Source organism: Canis aureus, chromosome 36 (assembly GCF_053574225.1).
Source record: "Canis aureus isolate CA01 chromosome 36, VMU_Caureus_v.1.0, whole genome shotgun sequence".
Lineage (NCBI taxonomy): Eukaryota > Metazoa > Chordata > Mammalia > Carnivora > Canidae > Canis > Canis aureus.
The window spans coordinates 14,198,979-14,214,836 of NC_135646.1; the positions used below are offsets into that span (position 1 = coordinate 14,198,979).

At 34.3% G+C, this 15,858-nt stretch overlaps 1 protein-coding gene across 3 annotated transcripts in view; it reads right to left on the bottom strand.

Annotated features, from left to right (window-relative positions):
* The window catches only part of PTH2R (parathyroid hormone 2 receptor), a 145,798-nt gene that overhangs the window by 40,467 nt on the left and 89,473 nt on the right, over positions 1–15,858 (bottom strand). For all 3 annotated transcript variants that reach the window (XM_077884854.1, XM_077884853.1, XM_077884852.1), the window contains exon 14: positions 3,735–3,882. The gene's annotated coding sequence lies outside the window, so the exon portion shown is untranslated. The remainder of the gene's footprint in view (positions 1–3,734; positions 3,883–15,858) is intronic.

The window sequence follows — 15,858 nt, forward strand, 5'->3', positions numbered from 1 at the left end:
ATTTTGGACCTAATGTGCATTACCATGATTTGTATTTTAGGGGCAATGAATTTGACCACAACTCTTTCTACAGGATACTTACAATCTGTAGAAGGAACAAATCCAGACTAGTATGCAATAAATAAAAAAGAAGGTAACTGAATTTTCAGGAAGGAAACTGGATGACCAAATGTAGTAAAGAAATAAATCATTTGTTGATTTTGAGCAATGATATTTTCAAAACTGCATACCACTTAGCGTCATGAAGACTACCTTAAAATATATGCTTTGAAACAATAAACTAGACTACAACAAGATAAAAAAGCTTCTGTATAGGGGCACTTGGGTGGCTCAGTCAGTTAAGCAAGCATCTGACTCTTGATATCAGCTCAGGTCATTTTCCCAGGGTCTTCAAAACAAGCCCCACATCAGGCTCTGCACTCAGCAGGAAGTCTGCATGAGGATTTTCTCCCTCTCCCCCTCCCCCCATTTATGTTCTCTCTAAAATAAATAAATAAATCTTAAAAAAAAAAAAAGCTTCTGTACAGCAAAGGAAACAATCAATAAAACTAAAAGGCAACCTATGGAATGGGAGAAGATAATTGCAAATAACATATTTGATGAAGAGTTAGTACTCAGAATCTATGAAGAACTTATCAAACTCAACACCCAAAAACCAAAAAATCCAGTCAAGAAATGGGCAGAAGACATAAACATTTCTCCAAAGAAAATATACAAATGGCCAATAGACACATGAGAAAATGTTCAACATCACCTATCACCAAGGAAATACAAATCAGGTATCACTTCACACCAGTCAGAATGGCTAAAATTAGCAATACAAGAAACAACAGATGTTGGCTAGGATGTAGAGAAAGGAGATCCATGTTACACTATTGGTGGGAATGCAATATAATATATAATATATAATATTATATATAATATATAATATACAATATTATATATAATATATAATGCAATATATATAGTACGGAATATTACTCAGCCACAAAAAGGAATGAAATCTTGCCATATGCAATGTGTAGATGGAGCTAGAGAGTATCATGCTAAGAAAAATAAATCAATCAGAGAAAGACAAATACCATATGATTTTACTCATATGTGGAATTTATGAAATAAAACAAATGAACATGGGGGTTGGGTAAAAAAAAAAGACAAACCAAGAAACAGACTCTTAACTATAGAGAACAAAATAATACTTACCAGAGGGACAGTGGGTGAGTGGATGGGTTAAATAGGTGATGAGAATTAGGAGTGCACTGTTGTGAAGAACACTGGTGTTGTATGTAAACGATGCATCACTAATTTCTATACCTAAACCAATATTACATTGTATATTAACTAACTGGAATTTAAATAAAAAATTGGAGGAAAGAAATAGTGAGAAAACAAAAAATAGTGAGAGCAGCTCTTACATTTTTGTAAAATCTATTTAATGTCTGGTCTAATGAAGACATTTGAGTTTTCAGACCTGCTTTTGCATCCAATTCATTGTGATGTATTATTTTGGGTGATATATATGAAGAAAATCCACCCTCAAAGAGATATGTAGTTAGAAAAAGAAGAATTTCATGGACCCTGGATAAAGGTCTTAGAGAGTTCCAGAAATCCTGGGAACACACCTTGAGGATAGACACTCTATGCTCTATAGTAGACCAGCTGAAATTGAAGAGTTACCCTAGTTACACAAAATAAGGGAATATTTTCTCTACCTATAGTTCTGACTAAGGACTTAAAATTCATGCTTGAGGGGCAAGCTATGTTCCTGAAAGCAAAATTAGAAGACTTTGTATTTGCCCAAGTTGTAGTGTTAGTTGGAATATTTTTTTGCATAATCCCTGCCCTTTTAGTAAAATGCTTGCTGGAAGAGTGGAGTCCCTGACTAAAATGCATCTTTCTAGTTTCATTCACTTTCATAGGAATGGGAAGTAGTGTGGTTGCACCTGTATGAATAAAAATTGACAAGGAAAAAAGTACACAGAAACAAAATAACCCACAGAAATGGAAAATAAAATTTAAAAATTGAGTTATTGGACAATAATACTTGCTGGGAAAGTGCATTTAGGAGCATGATAAAATATTGTAGTAGGTGTATACAAAATGATAGGTAGATATTTCCAGTCCTCATAATATCACAATTTCCTCTTTAATGCTTTGTTGTTGTTGTTGTTTAATAAATACAAGGGAAGGACAGAGGGAGAGGAAGAGAATCCCAAGCAGATTCCCTGCTAAGTGTGGAGTCTGATGCGGGGCTCAGTCTTACCACCCTGCGATCATGACCGCAGCCAAAACCAAGAGGTTGACACTCAACCGACTGAGCCACTCAGTCACCCCCACAATTTCCTCTTTATAATGCAGTTTCTGCTCAGAGTGATAAAATGAACAGCATAACTCCTAAGAGTTCTTTAGCTGATTCATAGTAAGAAAACACAAATTAAATATTGCCATATACTTAGAAAAATGAACACTGAAAGCCTACATCCATGTGCCCTAATTTCATGAGACTTTCCATTTTCCGTACACTTTAAAAATCACTTTTGTCCTTGATTTAACAAATATTTTAAATATCAACTTCATTTTTAAATGTGAGGCTTCTAAAAGATAGAGAATATATTTAGTCTTCATTTTTATAATAAAATATTACTAAGGAGAGCAATACCAAATGCCAATTGGCTTTATTTAAAATAGAGAATGTATATACTTACATACACACATAAGTTGATCTTTTAATCCATCTACAAATTATTAAGGTTTTATTTACCAAGGACCAAATAAAGTCTTGATTGGAGTAATATTCAAATTGACAACAAAGATAGGGAAATTAAGCTTATCTCCACTCTCTTGAACCTAATATTAAACGTGACCATTTTGCTTCAAAATAAAATCTTGTTGGTCCCATATTCCAGGAAGTGGCATCAAAGGTTTTATCAGTGAATTGTCAAAAGTAAATCACTTTTTCTGCATATTAGTATCAAAAGAATAGATTCAATGCTTCAATAGAGTATGTAGCAATTAGGGGCACCTGGGTGGCTCAGTCCATTAAGTGTCTGCTTTCGGCTCAGGTCTTGATCAAGCTCCACAGGGAGCCTGATTCTCCCTCTCCCACTCCCCTTGTTTGTGCTCTCTCTCTCTCTAATAAATTTAAAAATCTTTAAAAAAATAAAAGAATATACATCAATTATATGCATTAATAATACCACATTCATACCCTAAAAATTAGCATTGATCCTTTTATCAAGAAGTGTTCTAATTAAACTATATTTTGATAATTCTTGATTTAAGGCAACCAAGTATTTCTGACAAAGTGTTTAATTATTACTCATCTATATAGCACTGTGGTCATCTAAAAACTAGACAAATGACTACATACATGAGAATTAACCAAATATTTAAGACCTCCAGGGCTATTGTGCTATCACACACTGCCTGAGAGAGTCAAGGCTCCCTTTAAAACACGCAGACTGCTCTGAGTTGAGGACAACTGCTCTGAGCTCCTCGAGGAGCACATTCCACTCAGCAGCCCACCACCACGGCAACCAATAGTGAAAGTTAAGACGGGGAGCAGAAATAGTCCCCCCTAAGTTGTGATAGAACATAACAGAGCTTAATTTAAAATATAATGCTAAGTTTAGTATTTTACCACATTGCTTTCCAAATGGAAAGATTACATGTTATCCAGATATTATATTTTCAGACATGAAGATTTCAGATAGAAAGCTTGAAAAGTGACCAACCTGTTTTAAAATAGAATATCTTGCAAGCTTATGCAGCAGGTCAAACAGCCAGGTCACTTCAGGGCTGAATTCGAACAGGTTCTGTGGCTCCCAGTACTGTACAGCTTCCACTTAAATAGGTTAATTCCCCAATTTTCTGGTTTAATTCCTGTTGAACAAGGACTTAGCAATTAGAGCCAATAAATTATCATTGTGAACATTGTTTATAAATAACCTGTGGGTAGTGAACTTTGAATCCTGCCTGGTCACACCATGGGCACCAATTTCATTACATAAAGGAGGGTTGTGGTGAGGACCACATAACACACATGAAATGCTGAGCACCTGGTACAAGACAGTTTCTCAAGAAGAGGTGTTATTTATTGTTTACAAATTACTTTATTCACTCTATATATAGGATTAATGATAGTCATATAAACAGTGATGGAAAAGAATGCAGTATTTTATGTCTCTGCTGCAACTCCTTGAAACCTTGAGCTCTTATGTCTAGCGTAGAACCCTAAACTCATTGAGAATCCAGTAAGGACTGATGAAAACAAATGATTTTTTTTTTCTTTTCCATGTAGACAGGCTGTCTGATTAAGGGACTTTCTGCACGGGGCACTCATTGGTCATATCTCTTGTATTTAAATATATTTTGTGTTTTATTCCCCCATTCATAGGTTTAAGTCTTCATTTCCCATAAGGTTTCATCATTTCCTTGAGTGAAAGGCCAAAAGGACTCAATGAAAAAAAGCAAGAGACCAGTTCTAATTGTATTCTCATCATTCTGAAGTGACTTATTAACTCTCTTTACTCTTATTCAAGGATAAGGACTCCCATTTTTTATAGATTCTTAATATCACTCTGTGTGAACATGCACAAGTATTCAAGTATTCTGTTTTAATATCCTTTCTATATTTTTTTATTTTTATTTTTTATTTATGATAGTCACAGAGAGAGAGAGAAAGAGGCAGAGACACAGGCAGAGGGAGAAGCAGGCTCCATGCACCGGGCGCCCGATGTGGGACTCGATCCCAGGTCTCCAGGATCGCGCCCTGGGCCAAAGGCAGGCGCCAAACCACTGCGCCACCCAGGGATCCCCTCCTTTCTATATTTTAACCATGTCTTTCAACAAGCCATTAATTTAGAATTATGCACATCATCTGATAAAGATACATCATTTTCCAATATAGTGCCATTGCAACATACTCCTGGTGCTTCAAATTTTTTAATCTATGCAGAAATTTTAAAACTAATCACAGTTACTGTGGGAATATTTTCACTAAATGTGACAGCTTTTAAATAAATTCAAATGTATTTCTGCATTAATTAAGCTTTCTTTCATTTTTTAATTTTCAATTTTTAATAAAATCACTACATATTTACCATGTCTATCTAAATGACACTGCAGGAGTAGTGGGGGACCCTAGGCTTGCCTCATCCTTTGAACACAGCCAGATAAATATCAAATTATTGTGAACACCCAAGAAATTGATCTGAAGACTGAAACTGCACCACTAGAGAGAAAAACAATCACACTGTGGAAGGTAGGAGCTGCAGAATTAATTTGGAAGAGAAAAGAATTATAGGTGCTGTGGAGGGAGAGAGCCCTGATTGTGGAGAGAGGAATGAGAAAGAGAGACCGAGACAGAGACAGAGAGTGAAAGCAGCATGCAGGGGATTGCACAAGAAAAACTCTTCCCCAAAACCACTGACTGGGAAAAGAAGAGGGTCTGATTACCACAAGTTTTTACAAGCAGTGGAGCTCAAAGTTCCAAAGTTTTAAAAGTCTGCATCATCACCTGTGTCATGCCTGGCAAGCTTAGCAGTACTCCTGGGGGAAGTAGGGCAGAGAGTTGAGAGCAGGTAGTTTGGTCTGAGGGTTCCCTGGGTCACATGGACAAAAACAGAACCAATTACTAGAACCAATACATGAATTCAGCCAAGTTGCAGGACATAAAATCAATGTACTGAAACTTCTTGAATTTCTACACACCAATAATGAAGCAGCGGGAAAAGAAATCAAGGCATTGATCCCATTTACAACTCCACAAAAACAATAAGATACCTAGGAATAATCCTAACCGAAGACAAAAAGATATGTACTCTTAAAACTATAGAATATTGATGAAAGAAATGGAAGAAGACACAAGGAAATGGAAAAACATTCCCCCCTAATTGATTGGAAGAAAAATATTATTAAAATGTCTATACTACCCAAAGCAATCTACACATATAATGCAATTCCTATCAAAATACCACCAGCATTTTTCACAGAGCCAGAACAAACAATCCTAAAATTTCTATGGAACCACAAAAAAAACCCCAAATAGCCAAAGAAATCTTGAAAAAGAAAAGCAAAGCTGGAGGAATCACGATTCTGGACTTCAAGTTATATTACAAAGCTGTAGTGATCAAGACAGTATGGTACTGGCATAAAGACAAACATACATTAATGGAACAGAATAGAAAATCCAGAAATGGACCCATAACTATATGGTCAACTAGTCTTCAACAAAATGGGAAAGAATATCCAATGTAAAAAAGACAGTCTCTTCAACAAATGGTGTTGGGAAAACTGAACAGCCACATGAAAGGAGAAAGAATATATATGAATATTACTCAACCTAATGAAATCTTGCCATTTGCAACGACATGGATAGAGCTAGAGAGTATAATACTAAGTGAAATAAGTCACTGAAACACAAATACCATATGATCTCATTCATATGTAGAATTTAAGAAACAAAACAAAGAAGCAAAGGAAAAAGAGAGAGAGAGAAATCAAGAAACAGGCTTTTAACTATCGAGAACAAAGTGATGGTTACCAGAGAGGAGGTGGATGGGGGGATGGCTGAAATGGGTGCTGGGGATTAAAGAGTACATTTATCATGATAAAAAAAAAAAGAACAAAAAATATTTTCTAATTTCTCCTGTGATTTCTTGTTTGGCCAATAGATTATTATTTAATTTCCAAATATTTGGAAGACTTTTCAGTTATATTTGTTATTTATTTCTAATTTAATATCATATGTGGAACTCCTTCATCCTTTTAAATTTATTGACTTATTTTATGAAACATTATTTAGCTTATTTTTGCTAATATTCCACATCCACTTGAAAACAATGTAAATTCTGTTTAAGAGTTAATTATAATTAATATGGAGTTATATCAACATTTGTATGGTTAGGTATAGAATAGAATATTATATTAGTCACTGAGGCACACATTATTAACATCTTTTGATGAGAGTTTTGGGGCTCTCACAGGAAATACTTTAAGGTACACCCATATAATAATTAATAATCCATTTATTTTCATCTGGAAATATTTAAGGAAGCAGGTGCGGTTGACTTTTTGAAGAGCAGTATAGTCACACTCAATTTGCACCCAAATCCATTCCAGCTGCTAACAATGGTTTAGTCCTTAATCAAATTTGTATTTTGAGTGGAAACAGTTTTTCCTACCAACCAGGAAAAAGTCAAAGGCATATGCTTAGAAACTGTGAGAGTGGCCTTTGTGTTATACATCAATAAGAGACATAATCTGAGGTGGTATATGCATTAATATAAACCACATAAAATATGTTTTTAAAAACCCAGAACCAGAGTAGTTCTCCAGGGAGGGAGATTGACAGGAAATAAATAATGAGAGAATTTTCTGGAGACATGGAAATGTTTTAGTTCATGATAAGGTATATACAGGTGTATACATTTGTTAAAATTGTACATATAAGATTTCTTAAAACATATTTGACTGTTTAAAGCAAAAGCTATATATTGTGAGATTTATTACATATGTAGAATTCTATTTCATAAAGTAAGTTTAAAATGATAAAAATATTTTTTAAACTTACCGTGCACATTTTCTGGATGTTTGCTAAATATTTAGATTACTATACTCCACAGCAGGGAATCTGATTGATTAGGCCTAACATGAAACCTAGGAATCAGCAGGCTTAGCAACCATTCCAGGTGCTCCATTCGAAGATAGTTCAGTAGCTCACATTTTGAGAGATAATGAACAAAAAAAAAATTCCAACACGGGAGGACACTTTCTGAAAGAAGTAGGACTTAAGGTAGGCATTGTAGCATTGGAATAGTTAGATAACCAGCAAGCAGTTACATCATTTTATAGAGAATCATTCATTGATTCTAAGATGTAAGGCCCATGCACTTTGTAAATTTCTGTCCTACTATTATTTGGCTTATAGCAAATTAAGAAAAACAACAAGCTGTCTAATGACCCATGTGTAACCATGGTAACCTTTTTCAAAGCATAGAAATGGCTCTGTTAACCAACAAAATACCTCTTTTAAAGTCCAAATGAAAAGTAGTCTGAGAGGAATTGGATATCGTGAAGCATGGAATTGCAACTCAAGGAAATATAACATGGTTTGTCTACTAATCTCTCTACAACTTCTACTATGATGTAATGGGCAAGATAAGACAGGTTTTCTTTTTTCTCCAGTGAGGCATGGAATTGCAACTCAAGGAAATACAACATGGTTTGTCTACTACTCTCTCTAAAATTTCTACTATAGAGTAATAGACAAGATAAGAAAGGTTTTCTTTTTTTTTCTTCAAAAGTCCTGTCATGGTGATTAATACTGAGTTAGAAGGTGTCCTGAGCTACATTAAAGTGAAGAACTGAACTTTGTACTGGTGCATTTAGAATTTGAGCATGGACAGCGATAAACAATTTGTCTACAAAGGATGTATAATTACACTAAATTCCTCATGTATAAAAACTGAATGGCGATTCCAATATCAGGAACCTGGGTGATTAAGAAGTTTGAGGAAATATCAGGGAGCAATCACTTTATTCCCTAAATCTAGTGAAGCTTCATATTCAAAGTCTATGTACTTATTTATTAGTAATATAAACACACATAATCATTATAGTAATGGAAAAAATCCATGACTCTAAATTAGGAAGAGCTAAACCAAGATACAAAGGAAACAAGCATAAGGCAATTTCCCTCTCTCATTTTTAATATGTGCATGTGTGTGTCTGCATTTGTATACTTTTGAATGAGGTCGGTGGGAGAATTATATTATATATATTTATATATAATTATTTATTATATTATATATTTACATAATTTATCAAATGCAGTGTCATTTCTTTTTTTTAATAAATGTTTTTAATATTTTATTTATTTATTCATGACAGACACACAGAGAGAGACAGAGACACAGGCAGAGAGAGAAGCAGGCTCCCTTTAAAGAGCCTGATGTGGGATTCGATCCCTCGACACAGGATCATGACCTGAGCCAAAGGTAGCTTCTCAACCACTGAGCCAGCCAGGTGTCCCAAATGCAGTGTCATTTCTTATTTATTTATCATTTCAAATTTTTATTTAAATTCTAGTTAACACATAGTGTATTATTGGCTTCAGGAGAAGAATTTAGGGATTCATTACTTATATACAACACCCAGTGCTCATCACAAGTGCCCTCCTTAGTACCCATCACCCATGTAGCCCATCCTCCACCTACCTCCTCCATCCACCCTTAGTTTGTTCTCTATGGTTAAGAGTCTCTTACAGTTTGCTTGCCTCTCTCATTCTCTTTTTTTTTCTTTCCTGTGTTCATCTGCTTTTTTTCTTAAATTCAACACAGAAGTGAAATCATATGGTATTTACCTTTCTCTGAATGACTTATTTCTCTTAGCATAATACACTCTAGCTCCATCCACATCATTATAAATGGCAATATTTCATTCCTTTTTATGGTTGAGTAATGTTTCATATATATATGAATATATATTATATATTTTATATATATATATACATTCCACATCTTCTTTATCCTTTCATCAGTCAATGGACATTCATGATGCTTCCATAGTTTGGCTATTGTAAATAGTGTTGCAATAAACACAGGGCTATCCCTTTTAATGATGGGTTTTGTGTTTGAGGGATAAATATTCAATAGTACAATTACTGGATCATAAGGTACTTCTATTTTTAATTTTGGGGGGAACCTCCATATTGTTTTCCACAGTATCTTTGTCAGCTTGCATTCCCACCAACAGTGCAAGAGGGTTCTCCTTTCTCTTCATCCTTGCCAACACTTGTTTCTTGTGGTTTTTATTTTAGCCTTTCTGATAGATGTGAGGTGTGTATCTCATAGTGGTTTTGATTTGTGTTTCTCTGATGATCAGTGATGTTGAGCATCTTGGCATGTTTCTGTCAGCCATTTCTTTGGAGAAATGTCTGTTGATGTCTTCTGCCCACTTGTAAATTGGATTACTTGGTAAGTAATAAGTTCTTTACAGATTTTGGATATTAACTTTTTATCAGATATGTCACTTGCAAATATCTTCTCCCATTCCATGGGTTGCCTTTTAGTTTTGTTGATTGCTTCCTTTGCTGTGCAGAAGCTTTTTATTTTGTGAAGTCTCAATAGTTTATTTTTGCTTTTGTTTCCCTTTCCTTAGGAGACATATCTAGGAAAATTTTGCTACAGCAATGTCAGAGAAATTACTACCTGTGTTCTCCTTTAGGATTTTTATAGTTTCCTGCCTCACATTTAGGTTTTTAATCCATGTGGAGCTTATTTTTCTGTATGGTGTAAGAAGGTGGTCCACTTCTGTTTGTTTGTTTGCATGTGACTGTCCAGTTTAGAAAATATTTTTAAAAGAGCAAACTCATTCTAAAAGGCCAACAACACCCCAATACGAAACAAGACAAAGACATGGGAAAAGAACACCACAGAGCAATATCTTTTGTGAATATAGATGCAAAAAGACTTAAAGTATTAGCGAATTGAATCCAACAATGTGTAAAAAGAATTATATACCACAACCAAGTAGAATTAATCTCAGATATTCACAGCTGTTTCGACACTGGAAAATTGACTGATATAACCTATCACATGAACAGACTAAAGACAAGATAAATCACATGATCATATCAAAAGATGCAGGTAAAGCATTTGACAAAAATCCAACACTCATTTATGATAAAAAAAACTCTCAGTAAATTAGGAATAGAGGGAAATGTCTTTCCACCTGTAAATAATAACCAAAAACCTACAACTAACACATTTAATGATGATAAACTAGAAACTTTCCCACAAGGCAAGAATGTTCACCCTCACAGTCCATGTCAAAATCATATTGGAAGTCCTATGCTGTGCCATAGGACAACTCATTGGGACAGAGAACACAAACCTGCCTTTGTTCATAGATAACATGGCTATCTATGTAGAAAATCTGAAAGAATTAGAAAAAAAAAACCACTCCTTGAACTAATAAGCAATTATAGCAAGATTGTAGAATATAAAGTTAATATATAAAAGTCACTTTCTCATATGCAATGACAAGTGAAATTTGAAATTGAAAACACATTGTCATTGCATTAGCACCTCCAAAAATGAAATATTTGGGCATAACTCTAACAAAATACATGTGAGATCTATATAAGGAAAACTATGAAACTATAAAAGAAATCAAACTAAATAAATGGAAAGATGTTTTATGGTTATGGATAGAAAGACTCAATAATGTCAAGATGTCAGTTCTTCCCAACTTGATCTTCAGATTCAATGCAATCTCAATCAAAATCCCAGGAGGCTATTTTGTAGATATTGCCAAACTGATTCTAAAATTTATATGAAGAAGCAAAAGACCCCAAATAGCCAATACAATATTGAAGGAGAAGAAAGAAGTTGGAAGATTAATGTTACTACTTGACTTTAAGACTTCCTATAAAGTGACAGTAATCATAAGGCAGTGTGGTATTGATGAAAGAATAGATGAGTAGATCAACAGAACAGAATAGAGATCTCAGAAATAAACTCACTTACTATAGGCAACTGATCTTTGACAAAGGAGAAAAAGCAACATTGTGTAACAGAGTTTTCAACAAATGGTACTGGACTAACTGGATATCCACATGGAAGAAATAAATCTAAACACAGATCTCATACCTTTCATAAAAATTAACTCAGAATGAGTCACAGACCTAAATGTAAAATATAAAACTCCTGAAAGACAACCTAGGAGAAAATCTACATGATCTTGGGTTTGTAATCCATGAAAGAAATGATAAACTGGATTTGACTAAAATTAAAAATTTCTGTCTATGAAAGGTACTATCAAGAGAATTAGAAGACAAGCCTAAGGCAGGGATGGAGATATGTCATCATACACTTCCAAACCCATAGAATATATAACACAGCAAGAATGAACCCTACTGTAAACTATGAATTTTAGGTTATGATTTCATGCCAGTATAGGTTCATCAGTTGTAACAAATGTACCACTCTGGTAGGGGATGGTGACAATGAGGGAGGTTATGCATGTGTAGGGCAGGGGAAATATAGGATATCTCTGTATCTTTTTCTCAATTTTGCTGTGAACCTAAAATTACTCTAAAAATTAAACTATTTTTTAAAAAGAATAAAAATAAAGCACAACATATCAAAATACATGTGGTGCTAATAAGTAGTACCTAAAAAAGAAATTTGTGAATTTAAGTACTTATTAAGAAAAGGAGAAAGTTCTAAAATAAGCAAGTTTCTATTTTATGTAGCTGCAAAAATAGGAACAAATTAATCCCAAAATACAAGAAAATAACGATAAGAGCAGAATTCAATGAAATACAAAATAGTCAAAGGATAGAGAAAAGTCAAGGAAATTAAAAACTGGTTCTTTGAAAATCTTGAAGATTTTTATAAGCATTTAGCTGAACTAAGAAATAAAGGGTGAAAACACATACTAGCAGCACAAGGAAGGAAAGAGGACATAACTGCATAACTACAGACATTAAGAGGATAATTAAGGAAATATTAGGAATAAAGTTATGCTAACAAATTTGACATCTTAGATAAAGTAATAAACACCTTAATAATAGACACAAAGATCAAATTGAATCAAGTAGAAAAGCCAAATTGCCCCATATCAAATTTTAAAATAATTGAATTCATAATTCAAGATATTTCCATGAAGAAAAGTCCACATGCAGAGCCTTCATTAATAAATTCTATCAGACATTTAAGGAAGAAATAATGCCAAGCCAACACAAATTACTTCAAACAATAGAGAAAAAGGAAGACTTCTTAACTCACTTTGTAAGACCAATATTGATCTGATTCCAAAACTAGGCCAAACTAGTACAAGAAAATAAAACAGGACAATAGTCCTCAGGAATTTAGCTGCAGATATCATTAAGAGCAAGCTACAAAAATAATAATATATCATGACCAAAAAGGTTTTCTCCAGGAATACAATATTGGTTTAACATTAGGACATCATTTAATGTAATTCACCATATTAAAAAAAATAATGATATACATCTCATTCGAAATAGAAAAAAGAAAAAAGAAAAAAAGAAATAGAAAAAATATTTGACAAAATTTAATCCTTTTTCATCATAAAAACTCAGCAAACTAGATGAGAAGGAAACTTCCTCATCCTGACAAAGGACATCTATGAAAAACCTATAGCTCACACTGTGCTCAATGATAAAAGAATGATCACTTTCCTTTTGTAATCGGGAACAAAGCAAAGATGCCAACTCTCATCACACTTACTCAACATTGCTCTTGAAGTTCTCACTGCTATAATTAAGGGGGGAATGGGGGGCAGCCCAGGTGGCTCAGCAGTTTAGCACCGCCTTCAGCCCAGGGCCTGATCCTGGAGACCAGGGATTGAGTCCCACGTCAGGCTCCCTACATGGAGCCTGCTTCTTCCTCTGCCTGTGTCTCTGCCTCTCTCTCTCTCTCTCTCTCTCTCTCTCTCTCTGTGTGTGTGTGTGTGTGTGTGTGTGTGTGTCTCATGAATAAATAAAATATTTTTAAAAAAATAAGGGGGGAAGGAAATAAAAGTCAAACATGAAGAAGGATGAAGTAAAACTCACTATTCACAGTTCACATGATTGGGAAGACACATCCTTAAAAATGTATAAAAATAAATAAATAAACAAACTGTTAAGCATGTAGAGTAAGGTTGCAGGATACTAAGTTAATATTCCAAAATCAGAATAAAAATATTTCTACAAAAAGTCTATCAATGAACATTTGGAAATTTAAATGACTTTTTAAAAGATTGATTTGACAGAGAGAGAGAGCACGCAAGCAGAGGGAACTGCAGACATAGAGGGAGAAGTAGGCTCCCTGCTAAGCAGGGAACCCTACACAGGTCTCAATCCCAGGACCCTGGGATCATGATCTGTGCCCAAGGCAGACGCTTAACCAACTGAGTCACCTAGGCACTCCAGGAAATTTAACTGTTTTAATTCCATTTACAATCACATCAAAAATATGAATACTTAAGGATTAATTTAACAACATATATGTAAGAACATACACACAAAACTATAAAATATTACTGAGTAAAATCATAGGTGATATAAATTTTTTTGCTGATATAAATTTTTTAAAAGGTGATATAAATAAATGAAGGCATATAACACATTGGTGAGTCAGAAGACTCAATGTTGTTAAGGGGTCAGTGATACTCAAATTCATGTATACATTTAATCCCAATCAAAATCTAACTTTTTAGACAATGGTGCCAATCTGGAATAAGATAGTGTTTTCAGTAAATGGCACAGTAACAGCTGGATATCTAGTTAGGGAAAAAAATAAAGCCTGCATATTTCCTCACCTCATACACAAATATGCACTCAAAATGGATAATTCTCATCATAAACCCTAACAAGTCTAGAAGACAGAATAGGATCTTTCCTGTGATCTTGGGGTAGGCCAAGATTTCCTAAGGGCACAAAACCCATGAATCATTAAAAAAATTTTTTTGACAAATTGCGTTACATCAAAATTGAAAACTTCTACTCTTCAAAAGATATAATTGAGGAAATATAGAGGCAAGCACTGACAAAGAAAATATTCACAAAGCCACAAATCTTTTGTCTAGAAATGATTTGTATATGGAATATATAAAGAACTCTTACAACTCGATGATTCAAAGACAAACAGCCAAATGAAAATGAGAAATAATATATGAAGCTACTTCATAAAAGAAGATACATAAATGCCCAATAAATATGAGAAACCATTCAGTATCACTCATATTCATGGAACTGCTAATGAAAACTGCAGTGAGATATTACTCTGTGTCCATGACAATGGCCCAAGTTAAAGTCTTTATATATGGCTTCTGCAAGTACAAAGTAATACAACCTAATTTGAAACAAATTTAATAGTTTCTTATAAATTTAATCAAATACTTCACACACTACAGTTCCATTCCTAGGTATTTACCTAAGAGAAATAACACAGGTTCACACAAAGACCTATTTACATATGCAAATAGATTTATTCATATTAGCTAAAAAACTGGGATGCCTATCATGTCCATCAACAGATGAACTAATGGGACTCCCGGATGGTTCAATTGGTTAAGCATCTGCCTTTGGCTCAGGTCATGATGATCCCAGGGTCCTGGGGTGGATCCCCATATCTGGCTCCCTGCTCCACAGGAAGTCTGCTTCTCCCTCTCCTGCCTGCTGCTCCCCTGCTTGTGCTCTGTCAAATAAAATGCAATCTTAAAAAAAAAAAATCAAACAGATAAACAAATAAACTAATAAAAAATGTATTATACATCCATGTGATGGAATAGTACTCAGCAATAGATAGAACAAGCTACTGATATCTCAGCAACATGGATGATTGTCAAAAAGCATTGTGCTGAAGGAAAGAAATCAGCATGGTGTATGATTACATGTATATAAAACACCAGAAAGGCAAATCTAGTCTGTAGTGACTAAAAGGAGATTAGTGGTTGTCTGGTCCCATGAGTGACAGGCATTGACTGGGATTGGCCAACAAATTAAACTCTTCTAGGTGATAAAAATACTCCTGAATGTGGTAGTAGTACACAGGCATATGTTTTTTTCAAAACTCACCCAGCAGCACACTTAAAATAGGTACATTTCATTTTAGGTTAACACAATAAAGTCCTTTTTAAGGAAATGGGAGTCACTGAAACAGCATGAAAAATGTGAATTTTCAAAGTCTGTTTTTGTTTATAGCCAGACACAGACAGATGCTTTTAAATAAAATGTTGTTATGGGGCACCTGTCTGGCTCAGTTGGTGGAGTGTATGACTCTTGATGTTTGGGTTTTGAGTTTGAGCCCACTTTGGGTAGAAAGATTACTTAAAAATAAAATC